This window comes from Marmota monax, unplaced genomic scaffold (genome assembly GCF_021218885.2).
Source record: "Marmota monax isolate L192 unplaced genomic scaffold, Marmota_monax_Labrador192_F-V1.1 WCK01_AAM20220418_F8-fsc00022, whole genome shotgun sequence".
Lineage (NCBI taxonomy): Eukaryota > Metazoa > Chordata > Mammalia > Rodentia > Sciuridae > Marmota > Marmota monax.
The window spans coordinates 15715061-15742151 of record NW_026695215.1 but is presented as its reverse complement, the minus strand read 5'-3'; the positions used below and the strand labels follow the sequence as shown (position 1 = coordinate 15742151).

General features: G+C 46.9%; 1 protein-coding gene and 1 non-coding gene across 3 annotated transcripts in view; one reads left to right on the top strand and one right to left on the bottom strand.

The window, feature by feature from the left end:
* The window catches only part of Clstn2 (calsyntenin 2), a 590554-nt gene that overhangs the window by 412282 nt on the left and 151181 nt on the right, over positions 1 to 27091 (top strand). The gene's annotated exons all lie outside the window — the stretch shown is intronic.
* On the bottom strand, positions 18729 to 18796 carry Trnaa-cgc (transfer RNA alanine (anticodon CGC)). The gene has a single exon. It is a non-coding gene; the product is annotated as a tRNA-Ala (tRNA).

Below are 27091 nucleotides of genomic sequence, written 5' to 3'. Positions count from 1 at the left end.
GAAAAGGAAGAAAAGAGTAGAGACTTCAACTCTGAATTCAAAACTTACTATAAATTTGCAGTAATCAGAACCGTGGACTACCTGTGTAAAGATAAAAATACAGATAAATTGAACAGAATTACAAGGATAAGGATAAACCCGTATCCTTGTGTTCAAGTGATTTTTCAACACAAATGCCAAATTAAGTCAATGGGTACAGGGTAGTTCTTATAGAAAATGATGTGAGAATAATTGTACATTCATCATCATAAACTATGAATTAAGACCCTTAGCTCTCAAGAGACACATAAAGCAACTCAAAGTAGATCATTAGTTAACTTAAATGGAAAAGGTAAGACTATGTAAAACTTCTAGACAGTCCTAAGAGACAGTCTTCATGATCTTGGCCTCAGCCAGGAATTCTTAGATTTAAGGTCAAAAATATTCTTAGATATGACATATAAGAAATTGATAGAGTAGACATCATCCAAATTACAAACTTCTTTTGCATCAAAAGACACCATTAAGCACATGAAAAGATAAACCGCAGACCTACAGATATCTGCAAGCCACACATCTGATATGAATGGAGGATAAAGAATCCTTACAACTTGAGAGTAAGAGAATAAACAACCCAATTTTTAAAAATGGGCCAAATATTTGAACAGACATTTCTCCAAAAAAGATACGCAAATGTCAAATAATCTCCTGAAAGGGTACTCAACACCAGTAGTCATTATAGAAAAGCAAATTAAAACCACAGAAAGCTAACTACTTCAGGCTCCCTCCCGGGAATGGATATTATAATGGGGGGGGGGGGGCAGGGGGGGCAGGCAAAAGAGGGTGTTAACAAGGATGTGAGGAAGCTGTAACTTTTGTACATTACATGGTAGATGGAAGTGAGGAGAATAAAATCAATCACTGTAGAACAGTTTTCAAAAGCGTTGAACATAAACTTGCCATATGATCCAGAAATTCCATCCCTGGATATGTAAGAGGTGGGAAAACATATGTCTACATACAGACTTGCAGAGGACTATTAAGAAGAGCATTTTTTTTTAATAATAGCCTAAAACTAAAAGCAACCCAACTGATGAATGGATAAGCAAAGTATCCATATGATGGAACATTCCTTACCAATAAAAAGGAATGGATTCCTCACACACTATACACTGGGCTAAACAAAAGGAGTTCATACCAACAGACCACGTGTCGCATGACTCAATGAATATGAGATACCCAGGAAAGCAAAGCTGTGGATAGGTCTCAGGTGGTTGCCTGGGTGTAGGGGTGTGACTCCAGAGGGGCCTAAGGGACCTTTTGGTGGGAAAGAAATGTAAAACTGGGTTGGAAAAATACCTGCACAGCTCTGTAAATTTAATAAAAATCATTGAGATGTACCCTTGTAATGGTTGCATTTTAAGGTATATAAATGTTATGTCAGTGGAACTGCTATCAAAAAAATGAAGAGTCCAAAATATCAGATTTCTCAAACCAAGACTGATACAAGAGCAGAGGGGTGGGTTTAGTGACACCTGATAGTGTAAATACCTGACAATAGAAGGGACCTAACTGGCATTTTAGGGCTCTGCCTACATTTCTCCCTGACTCACATTCTACCCAGGCAGGGTAGAGGTGGGTTGTGATGGACAACGTTTTGGGGACTTTATCCTAAGGACAATGAATGGTCATCCAGGACTTGGATCTTTTATCCAAGTTGGGTTCCATAGAGGCCCTCTGGAAAGGGATGGATCTAGGGGTGGGAACTTGGGGTAGGTCACTCTGGCAATGGCCAAGATGGAGAAATGAGGACCTGTCAGAGGCAGGAATCCTGATGGGGACCTTGGGCTTCATGCTCCCAGCTCCATGCCCTCGGCTGACCCGAACCTCCTCAGATCCTCACATCTGCACATGGAGAGGGGCAGTCTACGGGACCCCAGCACTGTCCCTGTGCCTCGCACATGGTCACTGCGCTCCATATGTGTTCCATCAGTGACTATCCCTCGCATCCTTCCCGGCTGTACTTTCCCTGAGTCCTGTTCTGGATCAATCATCAATCAATCATGTTTTTCAGAGTCTGCCATCTCATCCGGGGTGGTCAATTCTAAGGAGAGCTTGCTTACTTTTGGTGTGGAGAAGGCCACCTTGGGCATCGGACACACTCACCCAGAGTTCCTTGAGAAGGCCTTCCGTGGGGACCCATGGAACCTGGACATATGAGTAGTGTTGGCCTGTCTTTCTGACCTAAGTGCCTCAAGGTAGAGGTCTGGGGTTGATGGGGTTCTTCCCTAAGGTATCAAAGGGCCCCATCTCCATCCTCTCTTGAGAACAGGAGTTTGGGAGAAACCAAGTTATCATGGAAAATGCCTGAGGTCACCTAGAATCCTACCTTTCCTACTGACCCTCTAATGAGTACCTTAAAACTTGTACATGCGGCCTGTGCTTGTTTTGAAGGCCGGTTAAGACGCGGCTTTGAGGAACAAGGCTGTCTGTGTCCAGGGAGCCAGGAGTGGGAGATGAGGGCCAGGCGGGGAGCGAGCAGCTTCTAATGGCATCTGGGAAAAGAGAACAGGAGCGTCTGATCTCTGGAGAAGGAGTAAGGGTGCAGGCAGAGGGACAGGACAGAGGCAGAGGCTTTGGAAGGGCATGCACAAGGTCCTCGATTCATCTTTCCTAAGGTCACATACCTTTGATAAAAACGTGGCTTACAACCAGAGTGAAATTTATTTATTTATTCAATGAACATTGTTTGAGGGCCCCTTATTGTCCAGGACCTATGGTGGGTATGTCCAGAACTCTGGATGAGTATGTCCAATGCCCAAGGTGGCCTGCTCCACACTATGTCACAATGATGAACAAAGGAGACAAGGGTCTGCTGTTACAGAATTTACAATCCCCCGAGAGAGGCAGAGAGTACCAGCATGGTGTGGTGCCCAGGGAGCCCAGGGCTGAAGCAGGAGGATCACTTACTCCAAATGTGAGGACTCCCTGGAACCTCCTCCTGGAGGAATCAGCAGGAAACCAAAAGGGAGGAGCCTGTGCCAGGCAGAGAGAAGACCCTGGGCAGGGACAGCTCTCAGAAGAGAAGGAATTCACCATGAACACACCCGTGCAGGAATCCATGATTGCACACTGCCCCCTTCTGTAGGGTGGACACGGAGGTGGGGATGCTGGAGTTCCTGGGGCGAGGGCAGCCCCAGCTCTGAGGCAGCAGCTTTGAACTAAGCAGGGATGGTGTGCTGGGGGAGGGTACAGCCCATCTTAAAGACATTCTTCAAAGAAACCCCCTGCAGAGTCCCCAAAGCAAAGAATTCTTAGAATCTTCAAAACTGGTTGTGACCTAGGGAGTTTCAGAAATCAATCGATCAATCAATACATGGTCTTATTTGCAGAGCCCTCTATCTGTCATCACCTTTGGTCCCGCCCACAGCGCAGGGAAGACACTAGGGCTGGAATGACCCTTCTTTAGTAAGATTATGTGGGGGAACCTGAAGGCCTGGGAGGGGAAGGGACTGACCCAAGACCATGCAGATGGCAGACCCAGAACCAGGACGTCATCATCTGCCTCCTGGGGCTGCTCTTCTCATGTGTTCACTCATCACTCACCGAGGGCCTGCAGCTCGCCAAGTTCTGTTCGAGGCCTGGTGATTTGGAGACAGATGGGGCAGACAGAGCTGCACATTTGAAACAGAATTTTTCTTCTTTTTTATGATTCACAAACGGCTCCGAGAGCCTGGGAAATGTCTAAAGAGAAAACAAGATGCAGTTTCACAGCCTGGGTCTGGAGAGGGGTCCTACTTGGGGACCACACCCAGGACGCCTCCTCTCTGTGATTCTTAAAGGGAAGCTGTCACTCACTGAGCCAGAAGGCTCCCTCTGTGTGCACAGCCACTGGTACTAGCTGGCCAAGGACACTCTGACAAGCTGGGAGTGCAAGAGACACGGTGCCCTTGCCGTGCCAACCTGCCTTGGGGTCCTCTGGTGTCAGTGAGGCGCATGCACAGGCTTCCCTGATTGTTCTGACCCACGGAATGTGTGGTCATTGTCCCCATCACCCATCCACTTCCAGAAGCTACTGGGTAGGAATCACGGTGAAGGAGCCTTGCTGGTCCCACGGAGACACCTTCTGGGTATGAGGGGAACACCCCAGTCTGGAGTCTACTGCTTTGTCTCTCCTGGAACCAATCTCCGGCCACTGCAGGAGGGAACAGGAGACAGGGTTTGTTCTGCCTCACGTGAGCATTTAAGAAAGTAGGCATTAAATATTTACAAAGAAAAGCGAGTGAGTCAAAACCAATCGCTTAAACTGCATGGGTCCTGGGCAGACCCCGCCCGTCCCCTGGGGCTGACTTGGACAGTGCTGAGGACCTCAGCAGTAAGGACTCTGCGTTGTCATTAGCTCACACTTACCTTTCCTCTCCCTCTCTCCTCCCCCACAGTGAGTGCCACCAGCCCTGCATCTGAGCCTCTTCCCTCTGGAATCACCCTTACCCTCTGCACCGGCTCAGACCCTGTCTTCCCAGGGGCATCTGCAGAGCCCCCAACTGGGAGTGGCCAGGTCCTTCTCTTTAACTCCAACACAGCTGGTTCCTATCCGAGGTTTGTCCTTGCACTTGGGACCTCTCATCAGTGTTTGGATTTTTCCTTCTCTGCCTCAGAGACAAGCTGGTGACAGGAAAAGGTTGAAAGTGCCAGTGACCTGAGTGCTGGGAGGGAGACAGGTGCTCTCACAGGGCCACCCAGAGAAGACGCAGCATTGGGTGTGACCTGGGCCAGGTCTACCGGACAGAAGGACTAGCCAAACTCAGGCGGACCCAGAGGAGGCTTGCTGTGGCCAGCTAGCGTGGGCCTAGTGGTCAAGAACTGAGCCCACCCCCTGCCCCAGATCCCACCCTTCCACCCCAGGCTGGATGGCCCACAGCTACCCTGAGGAGTGACTTAGGCACCAGCAGAGCAGGGAGCTCACCAAAAGGAGAGAAGTTCACCCACAGGAAGTGTACATGCAACTTTAGAATTAGAAAACCTTGGCCATTTGACTTCCACCATCTTCTGAGTTTTGTGTTACTTGTTTATATTTTAAATTATGAAGATCCTGGGGCTCCATAGTTTTTTAAAATACACAAGGTCCCTCGGAGAGCCCTCCCCATCCTTTCCTCCTTGCTCTGTGCCCTGGGCAGAGGACACCATCAGCAGACTCCCTTCCTCTGCTTGCAGTTGGTTCAACCAATGGAGCCAGGCAGGAGCTTGGGCGGAAGGAGAGCAATGTCATCTCAACATTGCCCTGCACCCTGGACATGCCCTTGACCAAGAGCCAGATGTCCTGTTAGGTGGTTCCCTCATCATAGCCTCTGGTTCAGGTCTTTTAAAAAAACAAATCAGAGAAATCTAATTAAGGCAGAATATCATGTACATGTGAAACGGCCAGTCACCTCCCCAGGCCTTAGGGTGATGGCTGTCCTGCCTATCCCCTGTGCTTTCTCTCCACTGAAGCCTCTCCCTCACTTGTCCTGTGACCTCCTGGGCCAGGGAGGCTTTACCAGGTAGAGACAGAGAGAGGTAAAGACCCATCTGGACTTGGGCCTGCCAGGCCTTCACACAGGAGCTGGTGAAGGGTTAGGTTGAAGAAGCAAGAAAGGCCCAAGGCGGGAAAGCTTTGGTGCTGAGCCCTCTTCTTGCAGAACTTTCATAGCCTGCTGTTATTCATCTGACGTGGAAACTTCAGAATTATTTTTATAGCTCATCATTCATGTTTTGGGGGTAGGCTTTAACATGGAAGTAGTTAGGAAGAAAGACAAGGAAGTGCCCAGTTGGCAGCCCCCTCTCAGCACCTCATGGAGGTATCTTAGCTCACTATTTCCTCTCCTCTTCTGGGATAATGAGGGGTCTTGAGGGAAGGGCTTGCTGGCCCTTCTTAGTCACAGTGTCCACTTCCTGCGGATGTAATAGCTGACTGGAGCCTGGTTGCACTGTTGCCCGGCAACACCTACCACCATATGTGTCAATGAAGAGGAAGAATTAGCAAAGCCATGGGTTGAATCCCAGGCTCTTCTTATTACTTAATTGCCAGCCATCATAAGTCCACACTGAGAAACTGAGAGGGAGTCTGTCACGGGTCTTTATGAACTATCCCTTGTGTTTTTTAGCAGCACCAGAGTGGAGTCCTCATAGGAAAGTTCAGAGTTATTTTTATAGTATCATTCATGTTTTCGGGTAGGAGCTTCCTGCCTCAACATTACAAATTAAACCAAGGGTCAGCATAAGCCACTGTGCTGATTCGTCACAGAGGGTCTGCACATTCTGCACATGGACAGATCCCCTCTTGGACAGAGCACTTTCTCTCTTCTTGGCCCAGAAATGAAATCTGATCAGTTGACACTTTTGGCTCCAATTGCCTGTTATGCTTTTTAAAAATAAATAAATAAAATAAACAGCTTTAATAGCTTAAAAAATGTTGATTTTCATTCAACATTTAAAAATTTTACATAAAAGTTTGCAAAACAACAACAGAAATCTGAAGATCTGCCAGTATGGCCCCTCATTTCCTGCTTGGCCACAGCAGTTGAACCTAATTGACGCGCCGTGCACTTTGGCCCCGTTTCCATGGATGGTATTTATGGCCCCGGCATGGTAGCTTTGTGGCAGAGCAGACAACAGGCCCTCTGCAAGTTATTTCTGGGGATCAATTCAAGTTACAGATGTGTGATTACTGGGTATCAAGATGTGAAGGTATGTCTTTTTTCCCTTCCATGGGGTTATGGAGTTAGGACTTCCCTCAGCGTCCCCACTTCAGAGCAGGTTGACCTCCACAGAAACATGCTCTCTTTATGATGGTTACGGGGAGAGGATGCTGAGCGGACTGTCTGACGGGGCTCCAGGGATCCAGAACAGCCCTTATCAGTGGCTGTGGGTTTGAATGCACAGCTGGGGCCGTCCACACTGCTCTCCATTGAGGCCTGGTATTAGAACTCGTGGGAGCGCCCTGGGTGATTCTCCTGTGCAGCCGAGGTCCAGGGCCCCCAAGGAGGCTGGTCTTCTTAAGGTCAGTGATCCTTAGATGGAAGTGCAATCCAGGATCAAAAGCTCGTGCTCTGCCTGCCCCACAGGAATGAGGCCTTGTGTTCAGCCTGTGTCCTTCACCCAGCACGGTGTCCTGAGTGTGGCAGGGGTGTGTGTGTGTGCACAGGGGACAGAGGGAACTGTCAAGCTGACGGATGCCGACCTGGCAGTTTTGGAACGTGGCTGCTGCGTCAGGTCTGAAGGAGGAGGAGGGAGGGCCTCGACCCAATGCCACGGGCCTGAGAGAACGTTATTGGGTCAGCAGGCCTCACCCAGGCGGCCTGGGTTTGAGCACAGTGAGAAGTTCACAGCGGCACAGAGGCAGCCATTCAGGCCTGCAGAAGAACAAACACTCATTTCAAGGTTGAGTTGGCTTCTGGGAGCTGAGCAGCTTTTCCCAGTGCTGGGCTCCCTGCAGGGGCCATGCCTGCCTGACCCAGGAGCATGCTGGATTTCCACCATCAGAATCCCAGGGCATACAACCTGACCCCGGCCAAACCACACCCTCTACACCCACTTCCGGCCACTTGGTTGGGGCCGCACAGTGACTCCAGATAACACCCAACTGAAGGCTTGTGATTTCCACAAAGTTTGTGTCTCATAAAAATTGGAACACCTGCTAAGTAGAGACAACGCTCTTTTTGTCTTCCTGGCAAACACTTTCTGTAGGAATTTTCTCACTCCCCAGAGGTGACATATTTCACTGGCAATGCTCCTGGCTCTGGGAGTCCCCACAGGCACCTCCTCGGGAGGCAGGAACCTGAGAAACCTTGAGAAGGGCAGAGGTGCAGGGCCACATGTAGGTCGGTCTTGAAGATAAGGGGCCATGACTAGTCTGGAACACAGGGTTCTGCAAGGGTTCTGCAGGAAAGCTACAGAGGATAAGAAGAAGACTTGCCCAGCAGGAGCATAGGAAGTAGAGAGATGGACAGGGCTTGGGAGACACGGAACCACCATATGCTAAGGACTGGTCAGGTGCCAGACATTTTATACATAAGCCACTTTCCCAGGCCACACCCATCTTTGACATACCTGGGACCCCTGCACTAGGACCATCTATCCACAACCCTCAGGCTGTTCCTGACACCGGGGTGCTACAAACTGTAGAGCATGTAATGTTGTGCAATTCTCAGAGTGTCTCATGAACTTATAGAGACATCCCATAAGCTCTGGGGTTCCATTGTGTCCCCCCAGATTCATACATTGAACTCTTAAACCCAAGGACCCCAGAATGTGACCTTATTTATTTTGCCATTGGGTTGTTTCAGACGTGTCCAGAAAAACACCAGAGAGATTTGGACACAGACATGCACACAGGGAAGAACAGGAGAGGAAGAGAACAGAGATCAGGGTGAGGCTCAAAATCTACCAGAAGCTGGGAGAGGGGTCCAGGGCAGGTTCTCCCCCACAGCCTTAGAAGGAACCCACCCTACCAATCCCTCCATCTTAGCTTCTAGCCTCCAGAATTACAAGATAATATATTTCTGATATTTAACCTACCTGGCTTGTGGTATTTTGTTACAGTAGCCCTAGTGAAATAATGCACACCTCATTCCTGACTTTCATCAGGTTGCCAAGTGACTACCCTGGAGCCTTCCTAAAATCAGTCCCCAAGCCCTGCCCCACTCCAGTTGGCCACCTATGCTGGGGCCCCTTGAGTCCTGGTCTAGGCTCAGATCAGAATCTTAGCACCCATACCCCATGCAGTCCTTGCTAAAGAAACCTGAGAGGGAAATTAAACCCTGACATTCAGGTGATAGATTGCCACTCCGGAGATTATAGGGTCATGGATTCACTAGCTTCAGTGTTTCCTAGCAAACTAGTTATGGTTCAGTGGTAAACATATTTTTTAAAAAAATAGGTCACCAGGGAGCTTCCCATTAAACAGTGGCACTGCCAGTAAATGACCCTGCTATCTGGCACTGACCCTAATCCTAGGACACACCTGCAGTGTCCACCTGTCCTCCCCGGACAGAGCTGTTGTTATATGCTGATGCTTCATGCTGGGCGTGGATGGACAGACCAAGCCAATAACTCCTGTGTAACAACAGGACTTGTAACTGAGGGGCCTGAGGGCCACTTGTAAGGACCTGTGATGAATGTGGAGAAGGCTGGATCCAAACCTGACAGGTCCCAGGGCTGGAGGGAGAAGCATGAGCTCTGTGGACATTGCTCTGCCTGGAATCTCCCCTTGAACACTCTCGCCTTGCCCTGGCTGCCAAGCTCCTCAGTTTCTAGAATGAAATCTACACTCTTTAGCCCATCTCCTCAGGGCATCTCTGGCGTGGCCTCTTCCTCCCTACTGACCTTACCTGTAGCCTCTTCTCTGTAAAAGTCATTCTGCTCTGTGACTTGCTGGCTGCTTATAGGTCTTCCTAGCACAGTGTGCTGTCCTCTCGCTTCCCAGACTTCATCTGTGTTATTTCTCCGGAGCACATCCCCCCAACATTGGGAGTCTCCTCTTTACACGGGCCCTCTTTACATTCTACCTGAGACGGGGTAGGTGTCCCTTGTCCACTCCCAAAGTGAATGGCATGTCCTGCTCTCACAGTGTGGCACCAGGAAGGTCATTTCCTTCTTAGTCTCTGCCTCTTCTACTTGATCCTCTCCCTGGCAGGGACCATCTCTTACATTTTGCTTCCATCCCCAGAGCCTAGCACTGAATATTTCTGAATGAGTGAATTAGTGGATAAAAGGAGGTGAACAGCCTTCAGCCATTTGCATCACAGTGTGAATTATTTATTCCTTTTAAAAAATATATAAGAACAAATTTGGAGGCAGAAAGAGTGAAGAACTAGGTGGAAAAGGGCAGGGAGACCCTTGAGGATGCATTTTGCTGACTTAATTATTTAATGTCATTAACTGTGATGCATTAAAAATCCCCCTGCATTCTTGAGATTCTGATCTTGAGGCAAGCGAGGGGGAGGTGAATCTGAAGGGCATGCTCAGAACACAGGTGGCTCCATCCCTGTGCCAGTGAGATGGCATGTGGCCATCTTTCCTAAGTGGACCCCATGTGAAGCTCTACAAGATGATTGTTTCAAGAACAGGTGATCTTGGGGACACTGGTTCTCTTGGAAACTTACAATACAGATTAGCATATTAAAGACTAAAAAGCCTTGCAATTAACCTGTTTTAAACTTAGCATTTTCCAAAGGTCTTTAGCCATTAAAGGAACAATAACTGTGCATATATCCATGAAGAATCAGCAACACTCATTGCTGGCAAGGTCATGGGGAGAAAGGTATACTTGTACATTTTTGGTAGGACTGCAAATTGGTACAACCACTCTGGAAATCAGTATGGGGATTCCTCAGAAGATGAAGAATGTAGCCACCATATGACCTGGCTATCCCATGTCTTGGCATTTATCCACAAAACTAAGATCAGCATATATGTGATCCATGTATACCTATGTGTATAGCAGCACAATTCACAATAGTCAAGTGATAAAAACAGGCTGGGTGCCTGTGCACAGATGAGTGAACAAAGAAAATGTTCTCCCCCCCCCCCCCCTCTCTCTCTCTCTCTCTCTCTCTCTCTCTCTCTCTCTCTCTCTATATATATATATATATATATATATATATATATATATATATATATATATATATAATTATACACACACTCACAATCACACAATGGAGCTTCATTTGGCCATAAAGAAAAATGAAATTATGGCATTTACTTGCAAAGGGATGGAACTGGAAAAACACCATACTACGTGAAAAAAGCCAGAATCAGAAAGTCCAGGGTCAAATGTTTTCTCTTATATGTGGATGTTAGAGCAAAATAAAGAATTAAAAAAGGTGGGGATCTTGTGAAGATAGAATAAAGAATAGTAAAGTAGAGGATCCTGGGAGGGAGGAGGAATGGAAAGGGGAGAAACTATGGAATAAAATGAACCAAATTATGCTATGTGCAGGTCTGACTATATCACAATGAATTGTGCTTTTCTATATGATTATAATGTACCAATTTTTAAAAAGGCAATCAATCAATAAATGAAAGACTGTAGAGGAAGGGGCTGGGGGAGGAAAGAGGGCAGGGAAAGTGGAAGTACTGGAGATTGAAATGGAGCAAAATGATGTTATATGCATTTACGGTTCTGTCCAAATGAACCCCACAATTATGCGTAACTGTAATGCATTAATAGAACATAAAAAGCATCAGCAACACATACACTGGCAAACATGGTTCAGGTCCCATTTCAGCATTAGTAATCGGAGAGCTAATCACACTGTAACTGTGAGGACTGTTCCTTCCTCTTGAGGGAAGGTTTGCTCAGCACTTAGGGAAAAATGACCTCTTCCCTCTGCTGCTCCTTAAGTGACCACTAGACACAAAAAAACATGCCCCATGTTAACAACTCCATTTCCAAATGGAAAATGATCAGATTTCTGCTTCACTGAACCCCACAAAAGGTCCATTCTGAGTGCTTCTGTGTGACGAGCTCTCTGCCAGGTTGAGCAGGAGAAGGAGCAGCCCAAAGCCCACAGCACATCTCTCTGCCGTCCCTTGGTTCAGGGCTGCCCATCCAGATGGAGGGGGTGGCTCTTACAGCCAAGAGCTCTCTAAGTGCAAAGGGCGCTGGCGATCAGCACTGCTGGCTCAGGAGTGGAGAGGCTGTATTTTAGGGCCAAGTAACAACCACGCTGACCTACATAACGTCACATGTGAACGCTGAGAGTTGGAAACTTGGGAAGGTGGAATTGTCTGTAGAGAGCAAGATGGAGTCAATCTTCCATTCACAGGAGGGAAGGGGGTCAGACTGAACTGGCTGGGAGCTCCCTGAGAGCACTGGAGTGCTAAAGTGGGCCGTTGACCCTTTCTGGAGGCCCCCTGAGAGGCCGGACACCACACTGCCCTCAGTCTTTCCCAGTTCTGGCCACACGGGCTCCCAAGGCTTCTCTCCAACTTCTCTGCAGATTCCTGCTGCAGGCCTCTCCCCTGGGTGTGGAGAGGGCTCTCACCTTCTAACTCTTCTTGTCCCAGCCTCTTCGCTACCCCCAGCCCCTGCTCCTTTGCAGAGAGTTCCTGCTACAGGACAGCCCCCTCCATCTACTGGACACCTCAGAATGTGCCCCAAATTCTTCCATCCACTTTCCTGTCACAGACCCTTATGTTCTGTCCCTTTCTCACTGTTTAATTCTGTGGCCTTAAATCCTGTAGCAGAAACCAGATAGACCAACCCGTGTGCTCCATGCCTTAAGCCCTCCCAGCCCACTTCCTCTTTCTCTTCTTACTCCTCTCTCCTTCCTCTTCCTTTTCCTCCTCTTCTTGGTCAGTTCAAATACTTCTATATTTACATCCCAACTCAAGTTCCATGTCCTGTCTGATGTGACTTTGCAAAGTAACCCCAGATAGGTCTTACCACTAAACATTGTGTGGGATATAGCCTTCCTCTCTATTAGTGTTAGGGTTTGGATATGAGGTGTCCCCAGAAAGCTCACATATGAGACAGTGCAGGAATGTTCAGAGGTGAGATGATTAGATTATGAGAGCTGTATCCTAATCAGTGGATTAATCCAATTTTTTGGATTAATCCATTTTGATGGATTAATACTTTGAATGGATTGATGGGTGGTAACTGTGGGCAGGTAGGACATGGCTGGAGGAAGTGGGCCCATTATCACTGGCTCCTTGCACTCAAGGTTTCTCTGCTTCCTGGCTATCATGAACTGAGTGGCTTTCCTTCACCATGCTCTCCCGCCATGATGTTCTAGGGACCCAGAGCTATGGAATCAGCTGACCAATAACTGAACCTCTGAAACTGTGAGCCAAAATAAATTTTTGCTTTAAGTTATTCTTGTCAGTTCTTTTGATCACAGTGATGAAAAGTTCACTAACATAGTTAGCTAATATTTTTGAGCTTTTGAATTTTTCTGCCCTAATGGTCCTTTCTATAGTTTGGTTATTTGCTATTTTATTAATTTCTATTTTGGGGGTTTGCTCTTTGAAAACATTTAAAAAATTATTAAACCTTTGCCGAAGATGAAAAGTTAAAAAGGAAGAATATGATCTAATCCTTGTATTATCTGTAACAGGAATGAAAAAAGAGAAAATCAAATGCCAAATGATGCATTTTAAATGAATTATGGAAATACATTTGAAAATTTAAATGACATGGGCAAATTTCATTTCAATCAAACTATGTCAATTTATTAAAATGTATCAAATTGATACAAGAAGAAGTAGAAAACTTAAATAATCCTATACTCTTAAATATATGAAAAAAGCAATTTTTCCTAGGTAGATATTTGCTTTCTGGGCTTGGAAGATTCCTGATAGTGGTCAGCTTCATCTTGCCTCAAAAAAAAAAAAAAAGAAAGATATGTGTATCTCCATATTGCCTGGTTGCCTTTGGTCTTCTGATCCTCATCAGCACCCTGGTGAGCCAAGGAAAGCACAGACACTCTTCCCCAGTTACCACCTCTGACCCCTCCAGCCCAGCTGCCATTTTTCAGAATCCCAGACTCACAAGTTCCTCAGCCTTTCCTTTTGTCCTCCCATCCGGGATCCACTGTGGCAGCTCTGAACCTTCCTGCCTGGACTCCGTGATGGACTGTATCTTCAGGCTCTGTTCCTTGTTACCCACCAAACATAGCTAAGGTGCTGAAGAAAACCAGGTGGTCTCACAGAAGTGGGCGCCATGTTTTTCATCTGGTCACTTAAAGGAGCTAGAATGGAGTGGGGCACACATTGGAGGAGAGAGTTCAAAAGGAAAACACAAATGTCCTGCTCCCTGACCCTTGGAGGTCTCTACCCTTGGAGGACCTCTGCCTGGGGTCCTCTGATCATGGGAGGACAGCCATGGGAGGTTGTGCACCAGTGGGGACCAGCTGGGCTAGAGAGGCTGTGATAGTGTATTCTCATGGACACTCATGTGCCTTGTGGCCTAATAACCTGTCTTCTATTCTATTTTGTTTTATGGCCTGATTACCCTACTTTTATAGTTTGTAGATTATATTCTTTTAGTATTCGCTTTGTTCTTTTATGCCTTATATTTTAATTGTTCTCCGCTGACTCGGAGCTTAATGACCGACTCCCTTTTATCTCTTTCTTTACTTTGTATCCATGGTTTATATTTTATCTGGTTCTTTCATCACGTTCAACTTTTATTTTGAGCTTTATTTTTATCGCGTTCGTTTTTATTCTAGCCTCGTTCTTCGCCTTTTCTGCTGTTTTAAATGATTTTTGTCTTGATCCACCTTTTTGTGTTGTTGTTGATAACACACTGCTGCTTTTAGTGTCTTTGACGCTCTTTGATTACAAAACAGAAAGTCGGGCAGAGTCTTGAGGGACCCTGTGCTGCAGTCTGGCCAGCATCTTGGAAACATCCTGCGTGGAAGGCAGAGCAAGCCACACATGCTTTCGCTGGGCAGCCAACGTGCTGGAAGGATACAGACACATACCAAAGGGACCAAGTGTGCTGTGGGAGGCCAGGCCCCATAAGACACAGAGAACCCCCATCCACGGTTTGATCTCCCCTGTCTCCGTCCAGCCTCCTATCTGCCCTTGAGCTTCATAATCTCTCTTTAAAGGGTCTGGGCTGCTCTCCCAAGGCCTTGCCTAACCACAAGCTCATCGGTGTGCATCCTGGTCCAGAACCCACTATCGTCCAGCTGGCTTGGTCCCTGTCAGCCAGGTCCCTGAGAGCCTGACTGGGCTGGTCAGCTCTGCTCATGTTTCAAGTTCAACCCTCACTCCCCCCGCCCCCCCCCCCCGTTCACTGTAGCAGGTGGGATGCCAGAGAGGGGCACTGATATGGCCAGTTGTAGGCTGGTTGTAGGCTACTGTGGGCTAGTTCCTAACCAAGGGTGGTGATGGACAAGGAAGGAAGCTGGGTATGTGCTCCCTTCCAGATGATTCTGCAGCAGCATCATGACCTCCTCCCAAAGATCCTCCTCCCTTCTGCATGTCCCTCTATCTCCTTCCACTTTAAAAGTAATAGTCACACAATCCAGTCCACAGCCAGCCAGGATTCCGAGTCCTCTTCCCACAGGGCAAACTGTCCATGGATTTTGTTGTAGGGACAAGGGTGTTTTTCACACGGTGTGGGGTTGAGTCTCTGCCGGAAACTGGGTTCTCGATCCAGCGCCTTATCCGACTGTGCAATCCCAGTGCTCAGTTGGCCAGCAGGATGGCCCTGAAAGGAGCCACCAGGCTAACTGGAGCCTTCTCCTGAGACCCCTTGCAAGGAGGCAGAATGGCAGGACCATCAGCTGGATGGCATTGTTCCTTCCTCAACGCGGCTTGACGAGGTCTGAGGGCAGGCAGGAGCCATGTTCCTGCCACCTGTCCACTCCTGCCCCAGGGCTGCTCCTTCTTCCCCAGCAGGTCCGAACAGGAGCAGGCTGGAGCTCAGTGACCTCCAACTGACCTCCAGATACTTGGGGCCTATTCTGGATGGCACACAGTAGATGCTCAGTGAAAACTGATGAGTGAACTGCTAAGCCATCTGACCCCACAATGGAGCCTTTCAAATGATGGAGCACTCTGCCGGCCCCAGGAAGGGCAGAACTCAAGACTCGGGGACCTTCACCTGCCTGCTTTTTGTTGGAGCTCTGATATCCATCTACGAGGGACCTGAGACCTAGATCATCTCACTGGCGCTAGGATCCTGTAGATTATCTGAACTCAGCTGTGGAGAAAGCAACATAGAGTTTGTGCACAACCCATAGGAAGGGCTTCTTTTTAAAGACTTCTCTTTAAAGGTCATGGCTGCTGACTCTTTAAAGACCCAGAAGGAGTATGCACATGGGAATGAGACAGGCTGGGCCACTTATTGGCTGTGCAACCTTAGGTGAGTCCCATAACCTCTCTGAGCTTTAGTTTATTTTTCTCTAACTAGTTCTCGTCAGTGTACCCAGGATTCAGTGAGCTGATGTTTCTGAGATGCCACATCTGGCACTAGATGTGTGGTAGATGCTCATTGCACACCCTTTCTCTCTCCTTTCCTCCCTTCCTATAGCAACCAGTGCGACTTAGATCAGAGCCTCAGCCCGCCTGCTGCTCACTGGCACATGCTACAGGAGGGCGGAAGGCTTCTGCTGTTGTCCACTGTGAGCATCAGCTCAGCCGCGGGCTTCCCCAGAAATACCCCATTCTGCTCCTTTCAGTCTTGCCATGTGGTGAGAGAGGTGCTAATTGAAAACCCCAAAGAGCCCCTACATTCTGGGAAGGAAGAGGCAAAAATGTGTGGCTTTCCTCTTGTTGCTGCTGGGTGTCTGTCGGCGGGAGCTCAGACCATCCCTCCCGGCAGGCAGGTGCCTTTGGCTTCTCTGCCACCGTCTCCTGTGCCAGCCTGACCGGAGACGGGAAGCCACCTCGGGACCCTCCTGAGCATGGTGTTCCCCCAGAGTGTCATAGGAGAGTCACAGTCACTGTGGTGGTGGCCTGGGAGGGAGGAGGGCACGTTGGCTCATTGGAGCGGCTCATGGGCTGAGATTTCCCGTAGATCACAGGACAATCACCCACTAAGGTCTTCCATCTAGGGCTTGCAGCCCCCTCCCCAGCGATGGGAAGGCTTGCTCCATCTCCTGGGAGTTTGACATCAGGGGTGGGGTGTTGGGTAGTGCACACTTACACTGGAAAAGTGAGGCCGGAAGTTTGTGTTTTTAAGTGAAATAGCAAAACAGCATGAACTTGAAAATGTTTGTGCCCAGTATATCTTCACTTTCAGAGCTCATCAACATTCTATCAATATTAAAAAAAAAATCATGTGAAACTGTTCATCTTGGTGCTATGCATGGTTGTTTAAAATTGGAAACAATCTACATTTCAACCATTTGGATACAGTTTCAATAGATCGGCTACATCCACAGACTGGAATATTATGCAACCATCAAAATGACGCGCCCAAGGAGACTTTAATAAGCTAAGAAAATGCTCTTATATTATTAGATAAAAATACAATATGCAGAATTGTAACATAAGGCAACATCTGTTTTGGACAATTTACTGAAAGAAGATTGGAAGTAAACATGTCTAGAATTTATGGTTGATTGTACCCTGGAAGTAGGATTACCATTCCTTTTGGCCTTTTTACATCATATTTCTAAATTTTATCTCCTTGGAAAAGCCAGGAGGCCCTGCCAGCATCAGTCTCGGCTGTGGTCCCTAATGTAGGGGGAGACAGAGCCCCTGCTGTTTCCTGAGAAAAGCAAATAATGTGTCCACGTGTGATCCCAGAAAGTTGGACCAGGTGTAAATTGGAATGCTTATCAGGTTGGCCCCTCGAGGGAGACACACAAAATGAAATAATAACAGGTTTATTTATAGCCCTTTTATTGAAGTATTCGTGAATTTCTTTCTTTAATACCACATTTCTTCTAAGTTTTGGAAACACTAACAAGGAGTATTTTCATTTCTCCTTGAGAAAATCTGACCAGAAATTTAAAGCTCACGTAAGTACCCTCAGCAAACTCTGGGGGGCCTTTCCCACTGACCCCAGCCCCACAGAGCATGTGGTGCCCATGGACCCCGAATCTGTGGCCAGCCCTGATGCTCATCCCTACCCCCACTCAGCAGGCCCTGAGCCGCGGCTGCTGGAGGCCCATCTGCTCCCTCCGAGGCCCTGGGGCCCAGGGGACCGTGGCGTGCGATCCATGGTGGACCATGGGTCAGACCCAGGCGGAGCTGAAGGACAGCTGGGGACAGGGCACTGCCATGGGTTGTAGCTCAGGAAGCAGATGCCAAGTCTGATCCTGCTGTGGTGCCTGGGGTTTGCTGGGGCTGCTAACAAGCACTGGGGACCAGGGCGCTTAACACCGCCAAGTTCATGGTCTCCGCTCTGGAGGCCAGACGCCTGAGATCAGCATGAAGGCCACAGGGCCAAGCCCCTCCTGATGGCTCCAGGGGAGGGCCTTCCCTGTCTGTCCTGAGAGCACGGGGCTGCTGCCACTCCTTGGCTTGGCATGATGTCACTTCATTACTTCTGTCAATCATCTCTCTGTCACCTGTGTGACTTCCCATCCTCTTCCTTCTGTGCCTGTCTCTCTGTGCCCAAATTTCCCCTTTTTATAAGAACACAGGCCACCCTGGGTTAGAACCCACCCTGAATGATCTCAGTTTGACCTCTAGAAAGACCCTGTTAATGAATAAACTCACATGTTGAAGCTGGGAGTTCCACATGTCTATGGTTGATTGTATCCCTGAAGTAGGATTACCTACTTGTTCAACTTTCAACCGTCACCAAGGCTGATCCCATCATTGTGTAGCCTTTGACACCACATAACTTCTCTGCACCTCAGCCAGCCACCTTCTAATATGCTAAGTGCCAGGAAGCAAGATGTCTTCAAAGAACACCTTGTGGGCAGACGAGAGCGCCTTGAATTGAAAGTGTGATATGACCAGATCCACTGCAGTTCTTTTCATGCCATCAGATCCCCTCATGGCGTTCAGATCCCCCCATCTTTTCCTCAAGAGGGGTTTCATACTCTCCTGCCTCAGGGCCTGTGCACTTCCTATTTTTTCCTACCAGGAATGCACTATCGACCCTTCCAACTTCCCAACTTGAATAAAGAATTTCTTCTCATTCTTTACTTATCCTCTATCTCCTCCCCTAACACAATTTAAAATCTTGTACCTATTCCAAGTCATGGCCCAGAATATAGGAACCATTTCACTTTCAGAATATTCTCTCTCTCTCTCTCTCTCTCTCTCTCTCTCTCTCTCTCTCTCTCTCTTTTCAATTGTGATGCTGGGGATTGAACCCAGGGCCTTGTGCATGCGAGGCAAGCACTCTACCAACTGAGCTATAGCCCCAGCCCTTCACTTTCATTCTCGATGGGCTACTCCATTCCTCTCTCAGATTCTGCACCGAGCAGGTGCTGGGGCCATATCATGGATGTGTAATGGATGGAAGTAGGACCTATTTCCCCGGATGTGTTGGCCCATGATCCCGAGGGAAGCTGATCATGCCGGGAAAATGAAGAGTTCATAGCCTTTGCTTTCAATGGAGTGGCTGAGACCCATGTGACTTGTAGGGAAGTCAGCTCACGTCCATCGAAGTTGAAGTCCAAGATCAGGGTGCCAGCCGGCTCAGGTTCTGGTGAGGACTCCTTTCCTGCAATGCAGGCTGCTGATTTCTTGCCATGTCCTCACTTGAGGAAGGAGCAATCAAGCTTCCTCTGGCCTCTTCCATGAGGACATTAGTCCCTCAATGAGGGCCCTACCCTTAGTGGGGGCCTAGTCACTTCCCAATGTCCCCTCCTAATCCACCACAGTGGGGATTCAGTTTGTGCATAAGCATTGGGGGGCACCTATATTCAGGCCCTAGCAATCACCCTGGAATAACATCTTTCCAAGAAGTGAGGTCACACAAAGAGGAAGCACCAGAGCTGATCTTCTTTGCACAAACTCCAAGTACACACACATATGCTCTTTGGAATTCTATTCCCTCTGGACGGGAAATGAAAATATCCAACTCTAAAGCTTAGGGGATTATCTGATATGTAACAGTCAGGTGACCAGGAAATGAATTCTTCCGCTCAGGAATGCTCCGTATGTCACGTCCAGCTTCCCTTCCTCAAGAAATGTCATCTTGAGGGATAGGGTGGAATCCTCATTCTTTGCTCCTCTGCAGTGTCTTCTATATAACTGGCACTCATTAATTATTCTGAATATCTTGTGCACAAGGGTGATTGTGAGATGAACGAGTAGCAAAAGGTATAAGCAGTTGAATTCCAAGCTTGTCATGGAAGTTCTGGGCCAAATACTCTTTGCCAAGGATGAAAAACCACTGCTGATAAATCAATACAGAAATATGTAATGCAGACTTCCCGATCAATAAAAACAGAGGAAATTCTGAGGCATTACCCAAAAGGACTGCATCGATTTCATAGTTCTGGGATATGCAGAATTTGGGATCTCACTACGGAATAGTATCATCATGTGACCTTCCCTGCTGGAGGCCAGGGAATTAAATCCTCTTGGGTCTTCTACAAATACAGAGAGAGGGGGAGGAATTCCACTTCTCTTCCCACTTCTACGCAGCTTTAAAAATGAACTGAACGCACAGATGCTTTGCACAGAAGGTTAAGCGGTAGCCTAAGAGTGTTTCCTATGCGATGAGATAGATCAGGAAGCTGTCATTTCACTTGCATGGGTCCAGGGGGGAAATGGAGCATCCTATTAGCATCGCGGGTCCATGCGAATCACAATAAGCAAATTAGAGCCGGAGCAAAGCACCTATAATACAAATATCCTTGTGCCGTGGAGGAAAATGTCAAAGCAGAGTCTGGCTCTGCTGGAAATGGGTTACATTTAGAAGACATTAGCTTCTGACACCCAGGGCTTGGGTAATTTACAGCTCTTTCAAGTTATTTACTGTAAACTTTGAAGCGGCCAACCTTTTACATTTGCATTGGCTTTCTGTTGCTAGGAAGAAAGAAAAGGTACATAAAAAGGAAATGAGAGAGTTGTTAGGAGTCCCTTAGCTGATAGGCCAGCGCCCAAGTGCTTACCCCTGTGTGGCAATAACCTGTCCATCATGGCTCTGGGCCCAGGGAGTAAGTGTGACCTGGCCATTTCATTCTTGCTCCAGCTGATTTTTTTTTTTTTTTTTGGAAAACAATGGTTTTATTTTGTTCCAAAATTAGAAAAGAAGGCTGGAAGCTAGAGTCTTAATTATTGCCCCTAGCCTTTTCTGCAGGAACCTAAAATTGAGTTTCAAATCTCTCTCCTGAGTTTGACTTATTGTAGAGAGTGGTGACTGGGAATGGGAGAGCAGTGTCTGAGACTGGGGTCTCTGAAGATAATGTGGCTTTGACAAGCCGAGTGCCTGGGAATGTTCCTGTTTAGGGGTGCAGGGTGCCTAGCTGCTGTGGCCATGCCCTGTGCGAGGAGGCTCTGCAGAAGAGTCTTATCAGCCTTGACCTTGATCTCAGGCACATAGTTCCTGGGAACAGAAGAGCTCTCCTGCTCGACAACCACAATGTTTCACCAGCTTCACTACTTCCAGAGCTGCCCGCTTAACAGTAAGTTTAAACAATGAACTTTCTTGAGAGCTACACAAAGCTCCTGACATTGCATCTTGCAACTGCAAGCTACAACTGCGGAAAAGCTACATGAATGTTTCTAGTTCTATAATTGTCTGAGTACAAAGAATAATGCTTGCATAGTCTTTAGCCTGATAATGAGATGTATATAAATAAAGACTAGCTCTTCAGATCTGCTTCTCCATCAGAGAGCAGTGCCCCACCTGATCCCAGCTATTTTATCTTCAAAATCTGCATTTTTGAGTCTTTTATTTTCTAATTCCCCCTAGCCAGAACCTTCTAGATTGGCCACACTGGTAATGGCCAGTTAAATCAGCATGTCTTCTGTGGGGGTTTGTGGGCTGTATCGGTGACAAGGAAATGAAGAATTCTCCAGCCACCTCAACCGAGCTGTCCTGGCCTTGATGACAGGGGTCACCTGGCCCCTGAAAGAGGAAGACTCTTGTTTCCCACTCACCTGGGTGAGGATGGAAGCCGGAGTCACACCTGACAGGCAGCAGACCTCAGAACTTTTGTTTGAAAGTATGAAACTGTCCCCTGAGAGGCTGACTTATTAGCTCCAGGAATTGATGGAACAGTGAAAGAGTCCATATACTTCTGTAATATCGATCGGGCTGCCATTTCTCTTTCTTCTGCAGCTCAAAATATGGATTTTTCCTGACACTTGCCTTAACTTGAATTAAACATGTAAAATATGTCTCTGCCCCTTTAGGGTTCCCTGGCCTGAACATCTGGGAACCTTAGTGCACAGCATGTGGCGTATGGGTGAGACTTGTCAACTTGTAGAAATAGGAAGCCTCAAGTACCCACAGCTGTTCATTGATGTCGGGGACTCTGCTGGAGGAAGAGACAGCTGATGCAGAGTGTGAGCCACAGAGCCAGAGAAACAAGAGGCCAATGCTGGAGGGGCAGTGGGCACGTCTTCCACTGCCCTGTGCCTCGTTTGAGCCATCTGTCTCTGGGGACGAGCCCCCGCAGTGGGATTGGTGGTGGATGGAGATCATGGAGTGTGCTCAGAGACTGGCCGTGAACTTGGAGAGGACTCAGCCTTGTGTCCAGCGGTGCCACTGAGGTGAAAGAAGCCAGCCAGCAACCCGAACTCAGGGATGGCATCACACATGAGAGGGACCCTGGGACCTGCGAACCCCAAGAGATGGCTCACTACACAAGGGCATCTAAGCCGGAGAGGAGACAGACCTTGAGATGGGGCTGGGTACAGGGTTGGTGCTTGACCAATGGCAGTGGGAAAGGAAGCAGGATCTTCTAGACTCAGTGGGAACCCGCTCTGTGGCTCCTCCTGAGTGAGGTCAAAACCAGAAGAACTCTAGACTCAGCCTCCACTGGACGGTGTCACCCTGAGGTCGGCAGCTGCTACCGTGCACTTTCCTGGGCCAGCTTTTTACAAAGCGCTCTATTGCTTTGTCTTGCTCATTTTTAACTTCTGCATACCCAGTGGTAAAATCCACTATGATTCCCACCCGGTGGACGAGGGAGAGGCTGCAGAAGTGAATGCACTTCCTCTGGCCCAGGTCACACAGTCAATTTGGAGCTGGTCCCTCAAGCCAAGTCACTCTGGTTCCAAAGACTCTGGTCCTAACCATTGTGCAGCACTCCCTCCGACTTCATGAAGACTTAGTTTCTTTGACACCCAATGAACATACCCTGAGCATCTGTGTGAAGTCAGGCCTAAAGTGAGGTGGGACGATCAGGGAGATCAGAAGTGCAGTCTTGCCTCAGAGAACTCTCAGGAGGATAAAAACATCCGTGAACACAATTGGCAATGTAGGAAGAAATGCCCAGGAAGGACAAGAGGCATGGGGTATGGTGGAGCATTTCAGCTGGAGGTAAGGAGGTGGCCCCATTTCAGGTGAAGAAGCCAGGGCAGGCCCCTTGGTGTGGGTCATGCTTAAACTGGGTTTTGAAGTTTGTGTAGGAGTTCTCCTGGTAGATATAAAGGTGAATTCTCTGCTAACGGAGCAAGAGCTGGTGGGATGACTCATTTGTTTTGGAAACAAAGTCAACAGATTATGCTTACTACCTGAGTAGCTTACAAAGCTTTGTTTCTACAGATTTTTTTTTTTTTTTTTTTTTTTTTTTGCAGGGAGCAGGTACCAGGGATTGAATTCAGGGGCACTTAACCACGGAGCCACATCCCCAGCCCTATTTTTTGTACTTTATTTAGAGACAAGGTCTCACTGAGTTGCTTAGCACCTCACTTTTGCTGATGCTGGATTTGAACTTGAGATCCTCCTGCCTCATCCTCCCGAGCTGCTGGGATTACAGGCATGGGCCACCGTGCCCAGCTGTTCTCAAAGACTCTCACCTGCAGATAAGCTACCAAAGCCTGCTTCTCATGCTGGTTTTTGGTTTTTTTCTTAACATGCAACTAAAAAATCTTGCTCACTTCTTTCCAGCTAGCTTCCTGATGGTTAGCCTTCAATCAGCAATTCCAGGACAGAGCTTTTCTCAGCCTGAAGTGACCTTCATCAAGCAGGTTCAGAGTTACCAGATCAGTCTGACCCATTTTCTTAGAGTGTTAATTCCACTCCAAGATGCAAAAGAAGTTTCATGCTGAAAATTATTTAGTCACGTTGATAGAGTAAATTGCAAAATTTGCACAGCTCACCAAGTAAGAGCTTCACTCGCTGAGAAGCGTCGCAGTTGATGTGGGTCACATTTGAGCATCTTCGTTTCTTCTCCATCATTGGGAGACAATGCAATGGCTGAGTGAGCCTAAGACTCAGCTTTCCTGTTTGTGGCCAGCCAAACACTTAATGCACAGCCTTCCTTGGGAGGGACCTGGGTCCCCCCTCTCCACTGTGCAATCCGGCCGGCTCCGGCTCTTGGCCCCTCACGCACCTCCTGCAATGGCTGAAATCAAACAGTAGTTAATGTCTTGCTTGAAATTAAAGTAATGGGAGACATGGCCGTCAGAAACCCACAAGGGGATGACGCATCAAGTCATAAAACCGTAATACTGTGAAATCGCGGCAGCAAGAAATCACTGGTGTTGTGAAGGCAGAAAACAAATATCCGCTGGGTTTTTAATTAACTGCCTCTAAATAATGAAAATGAGCAAATTAGGTTACTTTTAGGAGCAAAATGCCATTGTAATTTGAATATTTCTATTGATGGGGAAAATGGTGCCTTTGATGGAGAGGTGTGAATCAGGGCCTGCGCTCTGGCCCCTCCTGGGAACCTTGCCCTGTTTAGCCTGCATCTGTTCAGACCCTGGGGAACAAGCATCTGAGGTTATCTTTGCCTCTGGGCTTATGGGAAGGAAGCGGAAAGGAAAAACGAGACACAGAGGCTTCTGACAGCCTCAATGCTCCTGTAGTAATTATTATTCCACTGCTGAAAAGACACTTGTGGTTAAGAAGTAGACTCTCAAGTCAGGGCGATCTGAATTCAAATTGTGGTTTATGATTACTCCATGACATTGGGCAAGTTTCTTAACCTCTCTGTGCTTTGCCTCTTTATCTGGATGATGGAAGAAAGCTTGTTACTCATACAAAGGGTTGCTTTAAAGTCATTGGCACAGTTCCTGGCCCCTAAAAAGTGTCCGAGAACTATTAAATGGGGGGAACAGGCATCCTGCCCTGTTCCTGATCTTAAGAAGGAAAGATTTAATATTTCACTGTTAGGATGATGCAAACTATAGGTTTTTCTTGTATGTCTTTGATCAGTTTGAACAAGCCCCCTTCTACTGCTAGTTTATTAGAAGATTTCATTATGTACGGCTGTTGAATTTTGCCAAATTCTTTTTTGCATCTATTCAACTCATTTTTATTTTTCTCCTGTAGCCTGTTAATATGGTGGATTATATTGAGTGAATCTTGCATTCTTGGCATAAATTCTACTAAGCCATGATCCTTTTTATAGAATTGGATTAAATCTGCTAAGATACATTGTTGAGGATGCTTGCACCTGTGTTCACAGACAGAGGTCTCTGTCTTTGCTTATAATGTCCAAATCCATTTTTCTATGAGGGTAATGCTGGCCTCTTAGGAAAAAAAAATTTTTTTTTTTTGGTACCAGAGATTAAACCCAGGAGCCCTTAACCACTGAGCCACATCCTCAGCCCTTTTTAAAATTATTTTTATTTAGAGGCAGGGTCTCACTGAGTTACTTAGGGCCTCACTAAGTTGCTGAGGCTGGCTTTGAACTTGTGATCCTCCTTCCTCAGCCTCCTGAGTCACTGGGATTACAGGTGTGCACCACCATACTCAGCCTAGAAAGAATTTTTTTTTTTAGAGAGAGAGAGAGAGAAGTTTTAATATTTATTTTTTTAGTTTTCTGTGGACACAACATCTTTATTTTATTTTTATATGGTGCTGCGGATCGAACCCAGCACCCTGCACATGCCAGGCGAGCGCGTTACCACTTGAGCCACATCCCCAGCCCGAGAAAGAATTTTTAAAAAGCATTCCTTTCTCCTGTATTTTCTAAAAACAAATCCCTTGTAATTGGTGTCTTTCCCGTTTGGTCATATGATAGAATTCATTAATGAACCATATAGGCCTGTGGTGCTAAGCTGTGTGTCTGTGTATGCTACCAGCCTTTCAAGTGTTATATAATATTTAAATTCTTTTACATGATTTAAATACAAAAATAGGGTGTTTCAAAAAATCTACTTATCTTGGGCCTACTTTGCTCTTTTTCTAGCTTCTTGATTTTAGATTGTTCATTCTTCATAACCTGCTTATAAAGCTATATGTTTCTCTCTAAGCACAGAGTTCACAGCATCCAACAAATTTTGATGGGTGGTATCTGTGTTATCTTCAATTCCAATTATTTTCTAATTTCCCTTTTGATTTTTCTTCCATCCGTGTATTGATATGTAGCATTTAATTTCTAACTATCTGCGGTTTCTCTAGGTCTCTTGTTAAATGTTGATTTCTGGTTTAACTCTCCCATGGTCAGAGAACACACTACATTTTCAGGACTTCTTCGTAGCAGGTGGTCGGTATGAAGGAGACCTGAGGTTGAGTGTGCTCTGCGGTTGAATAGGATATTCTCCACATGTCAGCTGAGTGTGGAGGAGAGTGGTGTTGAGAGTATCAGTGACTTCATGGATTTGACTTTTGTCTCTTGCTCAATTCGTTACTGAAAGAGAGGCATCACAATTCTCCTGTTATGACTGCGGGATTCTCCATTTCTCCCTTGAACTCTGCAGTTTTCTCCAAGTTGGCTTCTGTTATCTTTTTTTCTTAATAAGGGGTCTTCTTTGGGGGATCTTCATATTGCCAAGGAAGTTGGGACTGTATCCTGGACACTTTGAACATGATGTTGAGAAGACTGGCTTGTTATATTCCTTCAAAAAGTGGGTTGGCATTTTCTTCCAACAGACCATGAACTCAACTATATTTAAGCTATAGCTTTCTCCACCCACCTTGGGCACCAGTTCCCACTCTATTCCCAGGACATTCCACCTGCCCAGCTTGTAGGGTGTAGACTGCCCCATCCCTAGTGGCCCCTTCCTCTCTGAGAGTCGCCTCTGACACTCTAGCAACCAAGACATGTGTTACCCCTCCTGAAGGTTTCCTATCAAAGTTTTGGCCCCTGCACCCCAGGGCTGCAGCCATCCTCAGGACAAAGGTTTGAACCAAAAAACTCACCCCAGCTGAGAACTTCCTACAGGATTCATCTTCTCTCCCAAATCTGCCTATTTTAAATCACTCTCCAGAGCACTTAGACATTTTGCAGGGTAGGTGGGCATTTTTCCAGGTCTCTGGTGCTATGGTGAGAGGGTGGTGTCTTAGGAGTTCACTTATCTAGATCAGAGACAGAACTCCCCAGTTCCCTCTTCTTGCCTCTAACCCCCACCGCATATCATTTAAACATGCATAGTACATATTTTGTGTGAATGTCAATCATTCTTGTTAGAAATAGTGCAACCAGAACACCAACAGAATGACTTGATATGCAATATATACTTATTTTATAAAATTATTGTTTTATCATTACAAATAAACTGAACAGCACTTAAAAGTGATTTTAGAATCTCAAAAGTTTCTTTGTTAAGAATTACCCAGTTTCAATTCTGGTGAATTCTA